Source organism: Cydia fagiglandana, chromosome 11, assembly GCF_963556715.1.
Source record: "Cydia fagiglandana chromosome 11, ilCydFagi1.1, whole genome shotgun sequence".
Taxonomy (NCBI): domain Eukaryota; kingdom Metazoa; phylum Arthropoda; class Insecta; order Lepidoptera; family Tortricidae; genus Cydia; species Cydia fagiglandana.
The window spans coordinates 1,916,183-1,935,052 of record NC_085942.1 but is presented as its reverse complement, the minus strand read 5'-3'; positions in this window follow the sequence as shown (position 1 = coordinate 1,935,052).

Genomic DNA, 18,870 nt, shown 5'->3' with positions numbered 1-18,870 from the left:
ATTGCCTCTGTCGATATGCAGAGAAGCAGATATCGAGTGATAGATAGGCAGAAACCAAAATGTTGGTTTTCGTGTTTCGCAGTAGGTCCTGGGGTTAGTGAGAGTAACGCCCCATAAGCAGAATGTTCCGTAATATTCCTTATTTCCTGCCTAAAATTACCCAAAGGCACTAACTACTGAAATAATACAATAGAACTCTTCGTATATTTTATTGTTCTTATATAAATGACTAAGGGTGGTATTCCACCGTCCTATCCAATTTCTTTGTCCAATGTCATTGCGTCTCACTCTCTGATGTGAGACTCAATAGAAAGTCAGACCAAGAATAGTCTGCAGCATATTTGATAGCCCACGCAGTGAAAGTGTTATTTTAAACGTCAAACTTCTTTGAAATTATGCCGTATAAATGACACTTGCACTGCGTGGGCTATCAAATCCGCTGCAGACTTTTATTGGTCCGACTTTACACATTGGGCAAAGAAATTGGATAGATGGAATACCATCCTAAAAGACGTGGAACGTGTCAGGGGGACCGCTAACCATGCCAAATAATCATATAAGTGCCTCTCTTTCGCGCAAATAATCATAAGAGTGATAGAGAGGCAAATATATTAATTAATGAAGTGGTTCGCGGTTATAACCCCGTATAAGAATCTAACCAGGGTATACTGCGTGTGCAACAATTTAAATTACAATTCTGCTAGGGACGGCCATTCCGTGAGCGTCAGGATGGCGGGTGGACCTCAGCGAATTCGAACGAAATGTTTATAAACATATTGTACCTTCGGTGTACTTTAGTGTACTTTTAATAGAATCCAGTGTACTTCTCCCGGAAACGAAATATTTATCGAAAAAGGTCCACCCGCCATTCTGACGTCAGGATGGCGGGTGGATCTGTGAAATATTGCATTATTTCACGCAAAATGTATGTTTTTATATTGTACCTACAGTGTACTTGCGTAAACTATGAATAGAAACCAGTGTACCTACTTCTTCCGGAAACGAGATATTTAACAAAAAAGGTCCACCCGCCATTCTGATGTCAGGATGGCGGGTGGACCTGTAAAATCTTGGATTATACCGCATTTTTACAAGCTTTTATTTAGTTTGTCTGTCTGTCTGTCTGTAATCAAATCTTGCAAGTTAAATTTGATCCACTTCCCGGTTTCCGATTGTAAGTCGGGTGACTATGCAATATTATGGTGTCATCGAGCTGATCTGATGATGGAGACCGGAGGTGGCCATAGGAACTCTGTGATAAAACAACGAAACCTAATTGTGTTTGGGGTTTTTAGAATTGTCTCGATGAGTATTAGTTGCCTGTGGAAAAAAGTACAGTCGAAGATAAAAGCTTGTACCAAAAATGAAATTTTTGCCAAAAACTTATTATTACATATCAAACAGCAAAGAATAAAAATTTATTGAATAGGTATTCATTATCTCCTTAGATGTGGCTGCTACAGTCTTGATTTGCCGAGTGATCATCGCTTTCCGGTTGCAACTTGGTGCCATCGAGGAATGTCCATGGTACATACATGAAAAAAGAATCGTTTATAATACAATTAATTGTATCACAATACCTATTTTGATTCTATCGCGAGCATATATACACTCTTTGGTACTTTGTTTTATAAGCTAGGTAAACCTAGTGATTATACTCGCTATGGCCAAGGCTTAACCCGGGTGGAATTTGGGCAGTTTCTCTTCCTTCCTCTCTATAAGTAATATTTTTATTAATAAAACACACGACGAAACACTCGACGGAGACCCCTCTTAATTGTCCCGCAATGTAAACTAGCAAAATCTAGAAAGTCACTCGCTGTTGTTGGGGCAAAATTGTACAACTCGCTTCCTACCGAAATAATTGAATCATGCGATACAACATTCGATAAAAAACTCAAAACACTTTTAACTGAACTGGCGTGTTATACTGTTGACGACTTTGTCAATAGGGCAGCCATCCCAACCACATAAAAAAAAATTGTAAAATGTATATAAATTAATTAATCAGCAATAATTTAATGTAATTTAATTATTTATACTATTGTAAAATGACCTGTAAAATACTAAATTTTATTAATAAATATCTGAATCTGAATCTGAATCTGAATAAAAAATAATCAAAACATATATACCATCAAAATTATTTACCATACTTCATGTCATAACAATAAAATTATAATACAGTCGCCATCAGATATATCGGAGCGGCCAAGGTGCTCACAAATATCTGAGAACGCTTTTATTGTCAAGGCGTTAGAGTGCGTGTTCAGATATTGTGAACACCTTGGCCGCTCCGATATATCTGATGGCGACTGTACCTAAGCACCGAAACCTTACATAGCGCTGTTTTTTGGAAATACTGTAGGTACATTACATACATACATACATAATAATTATTACTATTTGATTTATCTTCACAGGACCGTAGGTCTACGGTACGAAGTCTAGGAGTATATAAAAGGTTTCAAGTTTCAACTCAATACGGACCCGTTCCCGAAATAAAGGGTATCGACAGACAGACGGCCGGACGGGCAGACGGACAGACGGACGGACGGACAGACGGACAGACGGACAGACGGACAGACGGACGGACGGACGGACGGACAGACGGGCAGACGGGCAGACAGATGGACGGAAGTGATCCTTTAAGGGTTCCGTGTTTTCCTTTTGAGATACGGAACCCTAAAAAATAACTTTTGCTTATCATAGCGCTCTTTCTTTGGACATATGTATGTGTACAGTAATATTAAATTTATTTTACTCCTCTTCTTATTTCTCACGTATGCAAGTAGTACGTAGGTACCTACTTGAAAAAAAAACGTGAAAGACATCACTGTTAAGGTTACTAGGTATTACTTCTAAAACCAAAAAATATACTTACAGACAAACCTACGTACATACAATATACTTACAAATATTTTAAAAACAATCCTCCTACTTCAATATCATGGGTGCATGCCTGCATGGGCCCCATATGATATAGACATTTGATCCTTTACAAAAAACTTATCATCTAGCCTAGCCTATTGGTAGTATTTTCTCGAGCTTTACGCAGTTAATTCAGGAAGTTGTCATACCTACAAGACAAAAGCATTTCGAAAGCCACATAATCATGGAACACCTCATCTATGTGTAGTTAATGCAAATGCTGTATTTGTCTAGGAAAATAAAATCTCTTCACACGATCAGGGTTTCACCCTTAAAACACAGAAATAATTTGGGTTCGTATGTTTTGGCGCAAGATAGGGAAAGCTGGAAGATACTCCACCGACAAGAGAAATAAATAAGTTAATGATGATGATGTTTTGGATAGCTAATGAAATCCTAAAATACAGACAGACAAACATCCTGGGGAAGAGAACAGCATCAATGCATACTAATATATAGGTATTACAAAGGCGAAAGCGGGTTCCTATGCAGATTCAAACGGCACTACACCATAATCATACCTATTTTTGCCAATACCTTGACGCGCGGGGTAACACGATACATTACCTGCATTCAACGTGTTCTTGCATATTCAAATACATTTAGTATCTTTCTACAAATTTAATATCACTATTTTTTCTTTTGACATGTTTATTATACTATTCGAAAAACATGACAGCGTCAAATATTTAAAAGTCGTAAAATGTAAAAAGGTATAAGAAAAGAGTCCAAACATATTATTTAAGAGTCGGACCAAAGAAGGACTTTTTTAAATATTAGATCTAAGCATTAGAATCTTAGTACTTATAGGCTAAGCCTAAAGTGCAATGCAAGCTAATGAATAAATATAAACTAGCAACCCATATTTAAAATCAATTATATTGTTATCTTCTTCTGCACGACTTACAAAATATACCTAATTTCCAAATCGATATCTTATACTTTTTGAGTAAAATAGCTGTGACATATGGACAGACAGACAGACAGAGACAGACAGACAGGCAGACAGACGGACGGACATGACGAAACTGTAAGGGTTCTGTTTTTGCCATCTTGGCTTCTTTTTCACCAGAGGAAAGTAAGTAAGTAGATAGTTTATTTTTTGTAACCGACACAATTCTATCTTAGTGTAACGAGCTTAATAGTTTTTATTTACTTACTTATTTTATTGAGAGCGCACCACCGACATTCTTAGTGGTGGTACTGTATTCGCTGTGGCCGAAAACAGCTTGTAGATAATTATCTTATACCGATACTTTTTAAATTTTTGTTACTTTGTCGCAGCCATTGGAAATTTCTCCTCTTTTAAACTCGTTTTTCATGCATGGGTTCCTGAAATTGAACATATCTGAACTGAACACATGAACACTGAAGAACGTGGCATTGATGGGAGAAAATAATGTCAAAACCAGATAAGCTGAAAAATCTACATTTGTAGAATGTAACTAAATGCATTGGGTACCACTACAGTTTGCTGACGACTACCTAAATATTCGATAATATCAATATCCAGTGAGGAAAACGGGAACTATGTTTGTATGGAGAACCGGTCATTCCCTTTCCTCTTAATAGCTTAATATACTTTGGCACATGATTATACATATTTATTAATAGGTACATGCACTGTATTTCCATATCTTACCTTAAGCAGAGAGCCAGACGGTGAATGCTGGATATTGGTTTCTGAAATCTTGTTTTTGTTTTACCAAACGTTGTTTAATTCTGCCGTGTGGACGGCTTCGAAAGAATCTTGAGTCATATGTAAATAAAGCTCTTTACATCATGTTGTATGTACCTATTCTTATTTTTCCGAACGTGTCGACGTGGATGTACGCCCTAGAGTATGCAGTAGCCTCTGAATCAGTCATTAAGGCAGCTAGGGCCAATATTTTGATTATATTATTTCCTTCCATATCCGCTTGCTTCCGATCGAACCATTGTTTTCAATCTGATTGACATTTATTATGACATTTGTCATGAATAGTCAGCTCGGACGTCCCGGTCGGCTCGGATAGGGCTGGGTAGGACTCGAATCCTTTGAATCCTCTGCTTGAAGACTACTCAATTTTCTGACCCTTATAATTAAGTTTAAACTCGAGTTCTTTTCAACTAGATAGAGACCAAAGTCTCCTGTAGAGACTTGAGTACTTTTCAGAGAACTCTCGTTTTTTTACAAAAAAAAATCGAAATGCATTGTCTTTATGTATAATTTGTAGATTAGATACGTACATAAATCATAAAATAACGCTTAATTTCGTTACTGTTATATAGGAAAAACCTATAATTTTTTTCACGGAGTCTTTATTTGGAGGCTCGTGTCCTTTTGAGTTGCTCTTAAAAAGGACTACAAAGGACAGAAGTCGGGAGAAGTTTTTTAAGCGCAGAGTCTTAAAACGAGCTGTGCCTACATCAAATTCAGACTCAAAGGACTCGAGTTCCTACATGTAAACTCTAGAGGCTCGGGCATTGCTCGGACAACACTAGTGTTAATGTAATAAACGGGTGGCCCTGACGCCTCGGCCCCGGAACGGCCCGGTCACGGTGGCGCTCCTGACAGCTCCTGCGTCGGCTCGCTCCGGCCCGCCCCGGTCCGGGCACGGCCCGGTCTAGCGTGAGTCATCCTTTACACTTATTTTATTTTATTCGTATTCTACTCCTGTTGGTTTTATTGTAATTGTTAAGCCTAGCGACTGACCGATCTCAAGGGTCCAGTCTGAAAACCAGCGCTAGGTCCTCTGCTTGGAGTGCTTGGCATATGCTGAGCAGATAGAGCAGCTTGAAGAGTGTCAGCTCCTTTCCAAAATGATGTGGGCATTTTTTACATAAAATGGTTTTATTATTTTATTTAATTGAGGCAGCAAGGCCCATGTACCTTACGGACTAATATACATATAAATTACATAAACTTACAGACTAATCGCTATTTTGGCGACAGAACGACGTGGCGCCGTGAATCGTCTGCTCTTGTGTCGGATTCGGCAGTTTGCCCCGGAACCTCCGAAACACGACACCCGGATTTTAGTGGCATAATGCGTGGGGGTTTATTATTTTTTATTTTTTTATTTACCAGTTCCAATATGGTTTTTTTAGGGTTCCGTACCCAAAGGGTAAAAACGGGACCCTATTACTAAGACTCCGCTGTCCGTCCGTCCGTCTGTCACCAGGCTGTATCTCACGAACCGTGATAGCTAGACAATTGAAATTTTCACAGATGATGTATTTCTGTTGCCGCTATAACAACAAATACTAAAAACAATGAATAAAGATTTAATTGGGGCTCCCATACAACAAACGTGATTTTTGACCGAAGTTAAGCAACGTCTGGCGGGGTCAGTACTTGGATGGGTGACCGTTTTTTTTTTGCATAATGGTACGGAACCCTTCGTGCGCAAGTCCGACTTGCACTTGCCCGGTATTTTTACTTACCGAACACATACCACTCCCGAGCCGCTTGCCTGCATGTCCGCTTGAGATTGCCGTTTTCTTATTAATCTTTATCATTTATTTTTATTTAATCGTATGGCAAGATTCGAGTCGCTTAAAGTATTAGGAAGTAATAAAGAATTAAAGAACTATATCCGATGTCTTGGCCCATAGGGCTGCGTCTTCACTAGGAGCGAGCAAGTCTTCATGGTTGCCAATAAACTTTCTCTTAGGGCAGTCGACTATTATGTGCTGGATAGTCTGCTTTGGAGCTCCGCAGTCACACTCTGGCGAGTCTCGCCACCCGCACTTGAACATATAATCGGCACAGCGTCCATGTTCAGTTCGAAGTCGGTTGATCTGGCACCATTCCTTTCTGGGAGCCGAAAAACATCCTGGCTTTTTTGTAGGGTCAAAGTTCGAGAGGGACTGCGTAGGCGGATCTGACATCCAGTCCTTTCTCCATTCCTCACTTATATTGAACCCACATTCCCGCAGAACTTTTGCTGTTTCGTATGGTGGGTTCCGAGATTTCAGGCGGTGCTTTGGTGGGTGTAGGAACTCTTGATAGACGGGTAGGTTTGGGTGCTGGACTATTTTCTCGCTTTCCCTTACCAAGGCGTGCTGTCTTCTGAGGTGAGGAGGTGGAATGTGGCTCAAAGCTGGCAGCCAACGAATAGGCGTCGACTTGACCGTCCCCGTTATACACCTCATGGTATTTCGCAGTTGGACATCGACCTTTTCAGTGTGTGCGCTGTTTAGCCAAACTGGAGCGCAGTACTCCCCTGCCGAGTAGACCAGGCTGAGTCCAGTCGTGCGCAGAACATCCGCTGAGGCTCCCCAAGATGTGCCGGTTAATCTGTGCAGTATGTTATTTCGGGTGCCCAGTTTCTTACCTAGCTTGCTTAGGTGGGGGTTGAACGTAAGGGAGCGGTCTAGTGTAACACCTAGATATTTAGGGTGTGGGTTGTAGCAAAGAGCTTTCCCTTCAAAAATAACGTTGGGTTTGTATGCAGCCAGCTTATTGTTTAAGTGGAACGCAGACACTTCTGTTTTGTTGGCATTAGGCCGCAGACGCCATATATTGAAGTAGTTGGTTAGCTCTTCTAGGTCTTTGCTAAGGGTTTGTTCCGACTCCTGAAATCCCACGTGTTGGTGTGCAAGGGCGATGTCGTCGGCATAAACAAACTTCCTGGACACGGTATCGGGAAGATCGTAGGTGTACAAATTAAAGAGCAGGGGCGCTAATGTTGAACCTTGAGGTAGGCCGTTCTTTAGCTTCCTGGTGCGGCTTTGCTTATCTCCCAGGTGCACGATAAATTCCCTGTTACCGAGCATGTTTATTATTAGGCTGGTAGTCCGCCGACATGGGATTGTCTTCATGAGTTTGTAAAACAAGCCCTCTCTCCACACCGTATCATACGCGGCTGAAAGATCCACAAAAACGGCCACGGTCTTAAGTCGTTTCTGGAAACCCGCCTCTATGTGTGTGGTGAGGGAGAGCACTTGGTCCGAGCAGTTCCGACCTCTCCTGAATCCAGCCTGCTCAACGGGTACTACTTTGTCGATTAAGGGGGTGATCCTATTTGACAGAAGCTTCTCCAGTAATTTGTACAGTGAGCTGAGCAAGGCAATGGGTCTATAACTTTTCGGATCGTTCACTTCCTTTCCTGGTTTGCATATGGCAATTACTTTAGCAAAATTGAAGCCATCAGGTATTTTGTTTCTTTCCAGTATGTCGGAATAGAATTCAGCCAGCCATTTTTTACTTCTGTGACCCAAATTCTTTAAGAATTCGTTAAAGATACCGTCTTGCCCAGCAGCTTTACCGAGGGCGAGCTGTTTAATTGCAGAGTTAATTTCATCAGTGGTAAATGGTTTGGAAAGTTCATTGTCAACTGGGAGTTGCTTCTGCAGGTTAAGAACTGCTCTTCTGATACTCGCAGTATGTTTTCGGTCACCCTTTACTCGCGAAGTTTCCACAATTTTGGCTGCTATAGCCTCGGTAAGCTTCTGGCTCTCAGTGTGGTTATTTGACTTAAAGTTGCCTGTCAGTTTATTCAGTACTTTCCATGCCTTTCTGCTCGAATGCTTAAAGTCCATCTGTTCGACCGTGGTGACCCATTTGTTTTTTCGCTGAGCATCTAAGGATTGCAGTAAGTCCTGACCGATTTCTTGGTCGCCTGTTTGTTGGTATTGCTTATATAGGCGTTCGCTATCCTCATTCCAGCAAGGTATGTACGTTTTCCTGAAACCTCGTGGTACATGTTTTTTGGCTGTGGCAATAATCATACCGACAAATCTATGGTAGTTTTCAGATTTTGGTGGAATCCATCTGACAGTTGCGTCCGTGTCAGCTGCAAAGGGGGCCCACTTTGCTTTCTGGAAGTTCCATCGTGGGATGGGAATTGAGTTGACGACTGGTATTTGAATTCCCACTTCCATCAGGACCGGTCGGTGTTGGCTGTTCGGGAAGTTAGACAGTACTCTTCGTGTTATTGGCAGAATAGTACCGGAGTATTCTGATACAAACGTAAGATCCGGGTTATAATCTTTCCGCCATCGAGCAGACCTAAAGGAGCCAGCGTCCTTGGCATTGAAAATAAGGTGGAAATTATTGCTTTCTGCCCATTGAGACAGCTGCTCTCCATTACGGTCGGTGCAGCTATACCTCCATGAGGTATGGTGACTGTTAAAATCACCCGCATAGACACATGGATGAGGAAAGACTGGAAGGCCGTAGTCCCACGTACAGGCTGGTGGTTTATAGATGTTTGTTATGATGAGTTCCTGCAGTTTAATACTGGAGAAGAAGTAGTTTGGACATGGAGTTAGTGGTAAAATTTCAATATTAGAGATGCCTTCTCTTGCGTAAGTTGCGATCCCATATTTAGAGTGGTGTAGAGCGTGCACTATATTGTATCCCGCAATTTTACCTCTGGATTCTAAGTCCTGCTCGTCCTTGGTATGAGTCTCTTGTACTAGCAAAATATCGACTTTGTGTTTCGTCAAAACCTTATAAAGAAATTCACATTTAGCCTGGCTTATACCCTCGATGTTTAGTTGGCATATTCGTAAACTGGGCCCTACATTAATAGTAGTGGGGCATTGGGAGGGGTCTTTTTTCGACATTGGATTCGCATTCATTCTCATTTTAGGAGCGACTCGGGATCAGGGCTGTGAGGTTCTCTCAGTAACAGGTACAGCCGCCGATAGGCTGTTGCTCGTTTAGCGCCACCCGGAGGACACGTGCAGGGTAATAGTGGCAATTCCTGCGGACGTGAGCAACTTCATCCTCCAATCTTTATCATTTGATTTGATTATCAGTAGGGCGTCGAAGTGTTAATAATAATATTCTATAATGAAATTGTCCATCCGAATGGAGTTGTAGACCAAATTGCATGCTCTTACCGTATCTCGGATCTTTAACAGTACCGCTATAATTATAAACTGGAGATGGAATAGATTCGGCAAACAGTTCGGCGATGGTAGCGTCAGCACATATTTATTTATGTTGTTTATTTGTTGGTCGCGGGTTCAAATCCTGGCTCGTACCAATGAGTTTTTCGGAACTTATGTACGAAATATCATTTGATATTCACTAGCTTTTCGGTGAAGGAAAACATCGTGAGGAAACCTGCATATAGGTACCTATATCTGGGAAGAAATTCAAAGGTGTATGTGAAGTCCCGAATCCGCATTGGGCTAGCGGGACTATAGCCCAAGCCCGATCGCGCATAAGAGGAGGCCTGTGCCCAGCAGTGGGACATATTAGGCTGAATTACTTATTTTAGTTTTATTTGTTAACACACAGTACATAACTTCATTCTAAACAGATCGATACAAGACTGTATCTGTTTGGCCCTATGTTTGACTGGTATTAGAGAGTGCCTTTTGGCATTAGGTCCGCCATTTGTACATAATTGTATATCTTTGTGCAATGGGGTTTAAGTAAATAAATAAATATTTACCTACAGTTTTCTTGCAGGTAAGGGCTCTTACGTACTTATACAAAAGCCATGTATCTGACTAGTACTATTATGTACTTACTTATTGACTTAACTACCAGTGCTACACATGCCTATACAGTTTGGCAAAAAAAAGTTGAAATTAAAAAGTGGCAACACTGTAGTGTAGTGTCGTCCCTTTCAAACCAATTTATATAAGAAAACGGGACGACACTAAAGATTTGCCACTTTTTAATTTCTACTCTTTTCTGCCAAGCTGTACAACATTTATTTTCCACAACGCCGCTCCAGTTTTTCTGCCCACCGTATCACGCATGCGCCGTAAGGAGATGAGCATGACATGCACAACCTGCGGCCTGACATTACTTCATTAAGATTCTATTAACGGAAGCATTCTACACCAACCACCGACTAAACAGGCTTAAAAACCACATCAGAACAATGTAAAATCAACCTTAGCGTAAGCGTAGAAGATTGACTTTCAAATAATACGTAACTTGGTTCTTAAGGTACATTTAAAAATGGCGGCGCTGGAAGGTCGAAGTTAAGGCAAACAAAGACGTATTTTATAATAGCTAAGGTTGAATTTAGGTTGAAAATTCAATGGTCAATCGTGAAAAGCTTGACGAAAGAGATGGACAGATTTCCTTTTTTTTTCGTTGCAAAATTGGAGATCGGAAGCCAATTATCGATAAAAAACAACAAGGTACGAAGGTACGCGTAGGAAAATGGATCGAAAGTTACTTTCAAATTGTTGTTTCAAAAAATTAACTTTGTCAGCTGGTTTGACAGCTTAAACGCTAAAGCAAAAATGATTGATTGTCTGATGGTTCTGATGCTTTGAGCTTTTTATCCAGTTTCTTTTTTTAAAGCAGGAGGTACCGGGTTCGAATCCTGGTAAGGGTCGGTTATGCCATCTTAGAAAGACTAGCGGCTCGATTCGGAAAATGAATTAGATTTCTACTAGACTTCAACAAATTACGATATGGATAATTTAAAGATATTTGTAAGATTAGAGATGTCAAATTTGACGTTTCCGCGATACTGGAGGTCCTCTTGAACGATTTCAACAAGTTATGACTTAGATATCCAAGTCACATCTAGTCGATATCTAATGCATATCTAGTTGATCTCTATATCGTCTCTATATCTTGTGATTATCTCGAAATCCGAATAGGCCTGTAGGTCTTTGGCCAACTCTAAGGGTGAGCAGTACGTGCATGCACCTTCTTAATTCCCTTACAGGATAACGACATTGACATAGCGAGAAAGATGGTGCTGCCATCTATACAACTTTTTTGGGGACAAATTAAATTATATTTATCAAATATTCAGTCACATTTTCGTTAGTAGTCTGTGCGGAAAGAGAAGAGTCGTAGAATGTATTGGAGTCCATATATATGTAATACATTTCACGACTCTTCTCTTTCCGCACAGACTCTATTAAGGGCCTGACACAATCATGAATAATGACATTACTTTGAAGAAATGACAATTTAAATTATGTTTATGAAATATTCTTAGTCACTTTTTCTTTAGTGTATGACATCTATCACAGTTTATAATTTAAATGCAAAACCTATATGGCCGCCAAATTTCCCACTCCATAAATCTTGAAGGCCCACGCATGAGGAGAGGCTTCGGCATAAATCTCCGCTTGGCTCCGCGCCGAGCCGCGGACTTGCCAGCACTTCCGGACACTCACTACACTGAAAATACTGAAAAACTGAAAAATACTACTGAAACTAGTTTTCTTGAGAAAAACAAATAGAGTTAGACCAAAAAGAGTCTGCAGCGATTTTGATAGCCCACGCAGTGCAAGTGTTATTATTTATACGTCATCATTTCATAGAAGTTTGACGTTTAAAATAATACTTGCACTGCGTGGCCTGCGTGGGCTATCACAATCGCTGCAGACTTTTCTTTGTTTAATTCTACCTACATTATCATTACAGTAAAATTTTTATCTTAACTGTAAATACTTTTATACGAGTAAAGGGGCCCACTGATTAACAGTCCGCCGGACGGTATCCGGTATCGGAACTGACAGGCCGATACTGTCCGGCGGACAGTTAATCAGTGGGCCTCTTATGACGAAAAAAACGCTATAAGTACTTACTTCTCCTAGGTCAAGTATCGGCAAATTTTGATAAGGAGATCCAACCGCATCAGAAATCACACAATCAAGAATCTCAAAAACCGTAAATGTTGTTTTTAGTGTTCTAAAGATGTCTAAATGTGATTTTTTGGTCCCTTGAAGAGCCGCAATGGAACTTCCAAAGAGCCGCATGTGGCCCGCAAGCCGACAGCCGACCCCTGTCCTAGGTAAGTCAACACAGTGAAGTACAGCCAGTGTCTATAGGCCGTAGTGACCGCTTACTTGCCAGTGGGTCGCTCGATTGCCACTGTCTTGGTTTCTACAGCTCTTTAAACAAAGTATTCAATTATGCTCCAAATCTAACCGACAACAAAGAACGCTGGCACTAAACGCTTTCTAGGGTTCCGTACGCAAAGGGTAAAAGGGACCCTATTACCAAGACTCCATTGTCCGACTGTCCGTCTGTCTGTCTGTCACCAGGCTGTATCCCATGAAGCTAGACAGTTGAAATTTTCACAAATGATGTATTTCTGTTGCCGCTATAACAACAAATACTAAAAAAACAGAATAATATAAATATTTAAGTGGGGCTTCCATACAAAAAACGTTCTTTCTTCTTTTTGCCGCTTTTTGCGTACCTAATGGTACGGAACTCTTCGTGCGCGAGTCCGACTCGCACTTGGCTGGTTTTTTATTGTTGCAACTTGATTTCCCTGTCATTAATTCGCGATTATGAGTGCGGAGATTTAGCTTGGTACCGACAGCACAATAACATAAAATAAGTTCTTGGCAAAGAAAAATTTTTTGGTACAAGCTTTTATCGCTGACTGTATTCTTCCATTCTAAAAACCCCAAGCACAATAAGGTTTCCTTGTTTTATCGCAGTTCCTATGGCCACCTCCTGTCTCCATCATCGGATCAGCTCGATGGTACCATATTTACCAAATATTGCAATCTCAGTTTCTCACCCGACTTACATATGTATGCAAATTAAATTTTCAACTTCATTGGAAGTCGGTAAGTGGGTCAAAAATATGCAAGATATGAACCGTACAAGCATAGATTTGTACATATATATATATATATATATATATAACATTGCAAGTTAATAAACGCTTGTAATTAGTAATTATACGATTATGCGATCAAGTGTTGCTACCAACTATAATTTTTATGTACCATCACGCTCCGAAATTAGTGCACCATTTAGGGTCCTAGCTAAATTGGTTGTTCAATGCTTATTACGCTATAGAATTTACAATTTATACAAATGGAAAAATTTACCATACAAAAATATGAGAAATTACCTAAATTTTTCCACGTGGAAATTTCACAAAGCAAACTTTTCTTCGGCGCATCAGTAGTGGTACGTAAGTTTTTTTTGCAGACCATTGCAGACGCTACCTAGGTAGTAGGTAACAGTGGTCGTCACGCCACGCGACACTAATGGTGGCGTATTGGGTCACTCGTGCCTCTGTCAGACACGGTCTAGACACACTAGTAGCCGTACAGTCACCTGCAATAATGTTACACAACGAACACCGCAAAAATATCTGACACGATCTTATTTGTAGAGCCATAAGAGTGTGTCACATATTTTTGCGGCCTTCGAAGAGTAACATATTATTGCAGGTGACTGTACCATGAGTTGACTGACACTTGACGTTTACGTTAGCGACCGCGTAAACTCGATCACAAAGATCAAGAAAGATCTCGCTCGCACAGTAGTATTCTATAAATGTCAAATGCTAACTCGTGGTAACCGTGTAGGAGGCTAATTCAAATTTACATTGTGACATCAAAATGATCCATGATGATGATGTTGATGAGAGATCCCCAAAATATATAGGTATATAAACAAGAATAGCTCGTTTAAAGGTATTAGATATAGGTAGCGGCTGGTAGTAACATATAGGCAGGTAGGTCAGCTCCGGTAGCGTATGAAAGAGGCGTTACGCATATAAAACTAAAACTTATAACATAACACTAGAGCACTACATAATCATTTAATCCCGTCACGTTCAAAACGTGCGCCTGCGCGCCTCCGCTCCACCAATCAGAGCGCGTATAAAACAGGCAGCCAATCACAGACGAGCTGCTATCTGTCATCAGCTTTTGAGCGGGAAATAAATTCGCTATCTTATGCCAAACGGCGGTTTTATGGTTACTTTAGTATTTAATATGTGTTAAAAATAATACTTAAGTTTGTAGAAATTGTAGATTTATGTAGTTAGTACGAAAAATTTGTAAAGTGGTAATAAATAAATAAACTTTTAAGTTTTAAATAAAAAACTTATTTACGAATATTCTTCGACGAAGGATATTCGTATGTATACTTATGTTTTATTTAATACAGCGAGTACTAAATGATCTTAATAGTTACACAGATAACATTTTAGTGTTCGTAGAATGTATTATGTATTTATTTTTCGTTTCCTTCTAATTTCCTGACTTTACGGCGTCAAGGAAGTTTTTACTCTAAGCACCACTTGCACCATCCCACTAACCCGGGGTTAACCGGTTAAACCTGGAGTTATCATGGTTACCAGCACAATTTGACACTAAGTTAACGGTTTAACCGCTTAACCTCGGGTTAGTGGGATGGTGCAAGTGGCCCTAAGAAGTCTAAGATCAAGATAAGTAGTCGACATTAACTTGTACTACACCACAATACTTAATGTACCTAACACAGAGAGGTAAAGGGCCGGTCACACCGGCGCCTCTGCGACGTCGTAATAGCGATAATAACCAGTTGCGAGATATATGGCGGGTGCAGATTATATTCTGATAGGAAATTTATTGAAGTTTAGTTCAGATGTAGCTGTTAATAGTACAGATTATCTAGGATTTAATAGTACAGAGGATACAACTATGTTTGGCTACCGGTATAGTGTTGTCCCAACTCGGGTCTTTTGAGTATGACGAATGTGGTAAAAAAACTTCCGAGTCTTTTAAGTAAGTACCAATTTAAGTACCAAGCACCCTCTGTAGTAAGCAAGTACTTAGTAGTTATTAATCTCACCGAAAAGAGGTTTAAGATGAAAGAAAGATAATCGCCCCTTCCATACAAATTTAGGCCCATTTTCTCTCTGGATATCAACGTTCTTCTTCTTTTTTAGCGTGTGTTCGCCCACCGTTGGGCATACGCCTCTCCAATCTCTCTCCATTTCTTATCCAGACTGGTCCCGCAGTCTCCTTTATGTCATCGGACCAACGGGCGGTGGTCTGCCTACACTTCTTCTGCCTAGCCGGGGTCTCCACTCCAAGACACACTTCTTTAAAATATCAACGTTACTTATTTAAAATTTCGACTGTATTGTCGGTGTATATCAACCGCAGCTACGCCATCGTTTGATTTTTTTTTTTCAATTTTTTAATTATTATTCGAGTTTGGAACATAAATGGTGTGAGATTTATAATTTATAATAATCAAAAAATCAAACGATGGAGCATAGATAGGTTAATATTTATAAACCAAATTGCATAAAAATAGTTTCTATAATATTTATATCCAAGGAGGAAAATGGGGACGTTTGTATGGAAACACAGTCGTCCCCTTTCCTTTTAGTTCTATAAAGGGTGAAAAAAACCGTTTATTCTCTTTGAAGTGAAGACTGGCTAGTGTAGCGCCTCATCAACGAGCAACGAATTGTCTATGCCACATAAATTATCTCAACTACCATCTACTAACAAAATCGCGCTTCTGAACTATTAGAAGAGAAAACACCATACATCATTAAATAAAGGATTTAATACATAAAACATGGAAAACAGGCGTAGCTTCAAGTAAATCACACTCCGACGCAGCCATGGCAGGCGATCCTCCTCTGACAGTCCGGGTCGCGCCAATCGTAATGTCACAATTGACACCGACCTTAGAGCAGCGTTCGAGCAAACCACATAATCGGTTATCAATATATAACATTGCAAGTTAATAAACGCTTGTAATTAGTAATTATACGATTATGCGATCAAGTGTTGCTACCAACTATAATTTTTATGTACCATCACGCTCCGAAATTAGTGCACCATTTAGGGTCCTAGCTAAATTGGTTGTTCAATGCTTATTACGCTATAGAATTTACAATTTATACAAATGGAAAAATTTACCATACAAAAATATGAGAAATTACCTAAATTTTTCCACGTGGAAATTTCACAAAGCAAACTTTTCTTCGGCGCATCAGTAGTGGTACGTAAGTTTTTTTTGCAGACCATTGCAGACGCTACCTAGGTAGTAGGTAACAGTGGTCGTCACGCCACGCGACACTAATGGTGGCGTATTGGGTCACTCGTGCCTCTGTCAGACACGGTCTAGACACACTAGTAGCCGTACAGTCACCTGCAATAATGTTACACAACGAACACCGCAAAAATATCTGACACGATCTTATTTGTAGAGCCATAAGAGTGTGTCACATATTTTTGCGGCCTTCGAAGAGTAACATATTATTGCAGGTGACTGTACCATGAGTTGACTGACACTTGACGTTTACGTTAGCGACCGCGTAAACTCGATCACAAAGATCAAGAAAGATCTCGCTCGCACAGTAGTATTCTATAAATGTCAAATGCTAACTCGTGGTAACCGTGTAGGAGGCTAATTCAAATTTACATTGTGACATCAAAATGATCCATGATGATGATGTTGATGAGAGATCCCCAAAATATATAGGTATATAAACAAGAATAGCTCGTTTAAAGGTATTAGATATAGGTAGCGGCTGGTAGTAACATATAGGCAGGTAGGTCAGCTCCGGTAGCGTATGAAAGAGGCGTTACGCATATAAAATTAAAACTTATAACATAACACTAGAGCACTACATAATCATTTAATCCCGTCACGTTCAAAACGTGCGCCTGCGCGCCTCCGCTCCACCAATCAGAGCGCAGATAACAACAGGCAGCCAATCACAGACGAGCTGCTATCTGTCATCAGCGTTTGAGCGGGAAATAAATTCGCTATCTTATGCCAAACGGCGGTTTTATGGTTACTTTAGTATTTAATATGTTTTAAAAATAATACTTAAGTTTGTAGAAATTGTAGATTATAGTTAGTACGAAAAATTTGTAAAGTGGTAATAAATAAATAAACTTTTTTAGGAATATCCTTCGACGCTACTTATGTTTTATATAATACAGCGAGTACTAAATGATCTTAATAGTTACACACATAATATTTTAGTGTCAGTAGAATGTATTATGATTTATGTATTTATTTTCTCACTTTATAGTATTAGGCCAAGAACACAACGGAGCGGTGTTGCACGTCAAGCTTCGCGCGTGCGGCATCTTTCGTTTCCTTCTAATTTCCTGACTTTACGGCGTCTATTACAAGTAAGTTATTACCCAGATATAGTCGACATTGACTTGTACTACACTACAATAATGTAACACATAGAGAGGTAAAGGGCCGGTCACACCGGCGCCCATGCCGGCGCCTCTGCGACATCGTAATAGCGATAATAACCAGTTGCGAGATATATGGCGGGTGCAGATTATAGTCTGATAGGAATTATATTGAAGTTTAGTTCAGATGTAGCTGTTAATAGTACAGATTTTATCTATGATTTAATAGTACAGAGTGTACAACTATGTTTGGCTACCGGTATAGTGTTGTCCTAACTCGGGGAATGTGGTAAAAAAACTTCCGAATCTTTTAAGTAAGTTCCAAGCACCCTCTGTAGTAAGCAAGTACTTAGTAGTTAATAATCTCACCGAAAAGAGGTTTAAGATGAGAGAAAGACAATCGCCCCTTCCATACAAATTTAGGCCCATTTTCTCTCTGGATATCAACGTTCTTCTTTTTTAGCGTGTGCTCGCCCACCGTTGGGCATTCGCCTCTCCAATCTTTCTCCATTTTGAGCGGTTGTTAGTCTCCCTTATCCAGACTGGTCCCGCAGTCTCCTTTATGTCATCGGACCAACGGGCGGGTGGTCTGCCTACACTTCTTCTGCCTAGCCGGGGTCTCCACTCCAAATCACACTTCTTTAAAATATCAACGTTACTTATTTAAAAAAAATTACTGTATTGTCGGTGTATATCAACCGCAGCTACGCCATCGTTTGATTTTTTTTTTCAATTTTTTAATTAATATTCGAGTTTGGAACATAAATAGTGTGAGATTGTTATTCACTTTTATAATTTATAATAATCAAAAAATCAAACGAAGGAGCATAGATAGCCAGATAGGTTAATATTTATAAACCAAATTGCATAAAAATAGTTTCTATTTCGAAAATGGGGACGTTTGTATGGAAAAACAGTCGTCCCCTTTCCTCTTACTTCTATAAAGGGTGAAAAAACCGTTTATTCTCTTTGAAGTGAAGACTGGCCGGAGTAGCGCCTCATCAACGAGCAACGAATTGTCTATGCCACATAAATTATCTCAACTACCATCTACTAACAAAATGGCCGCCTGTTTTTATGAGCCGCTCTATTTTATGCAGG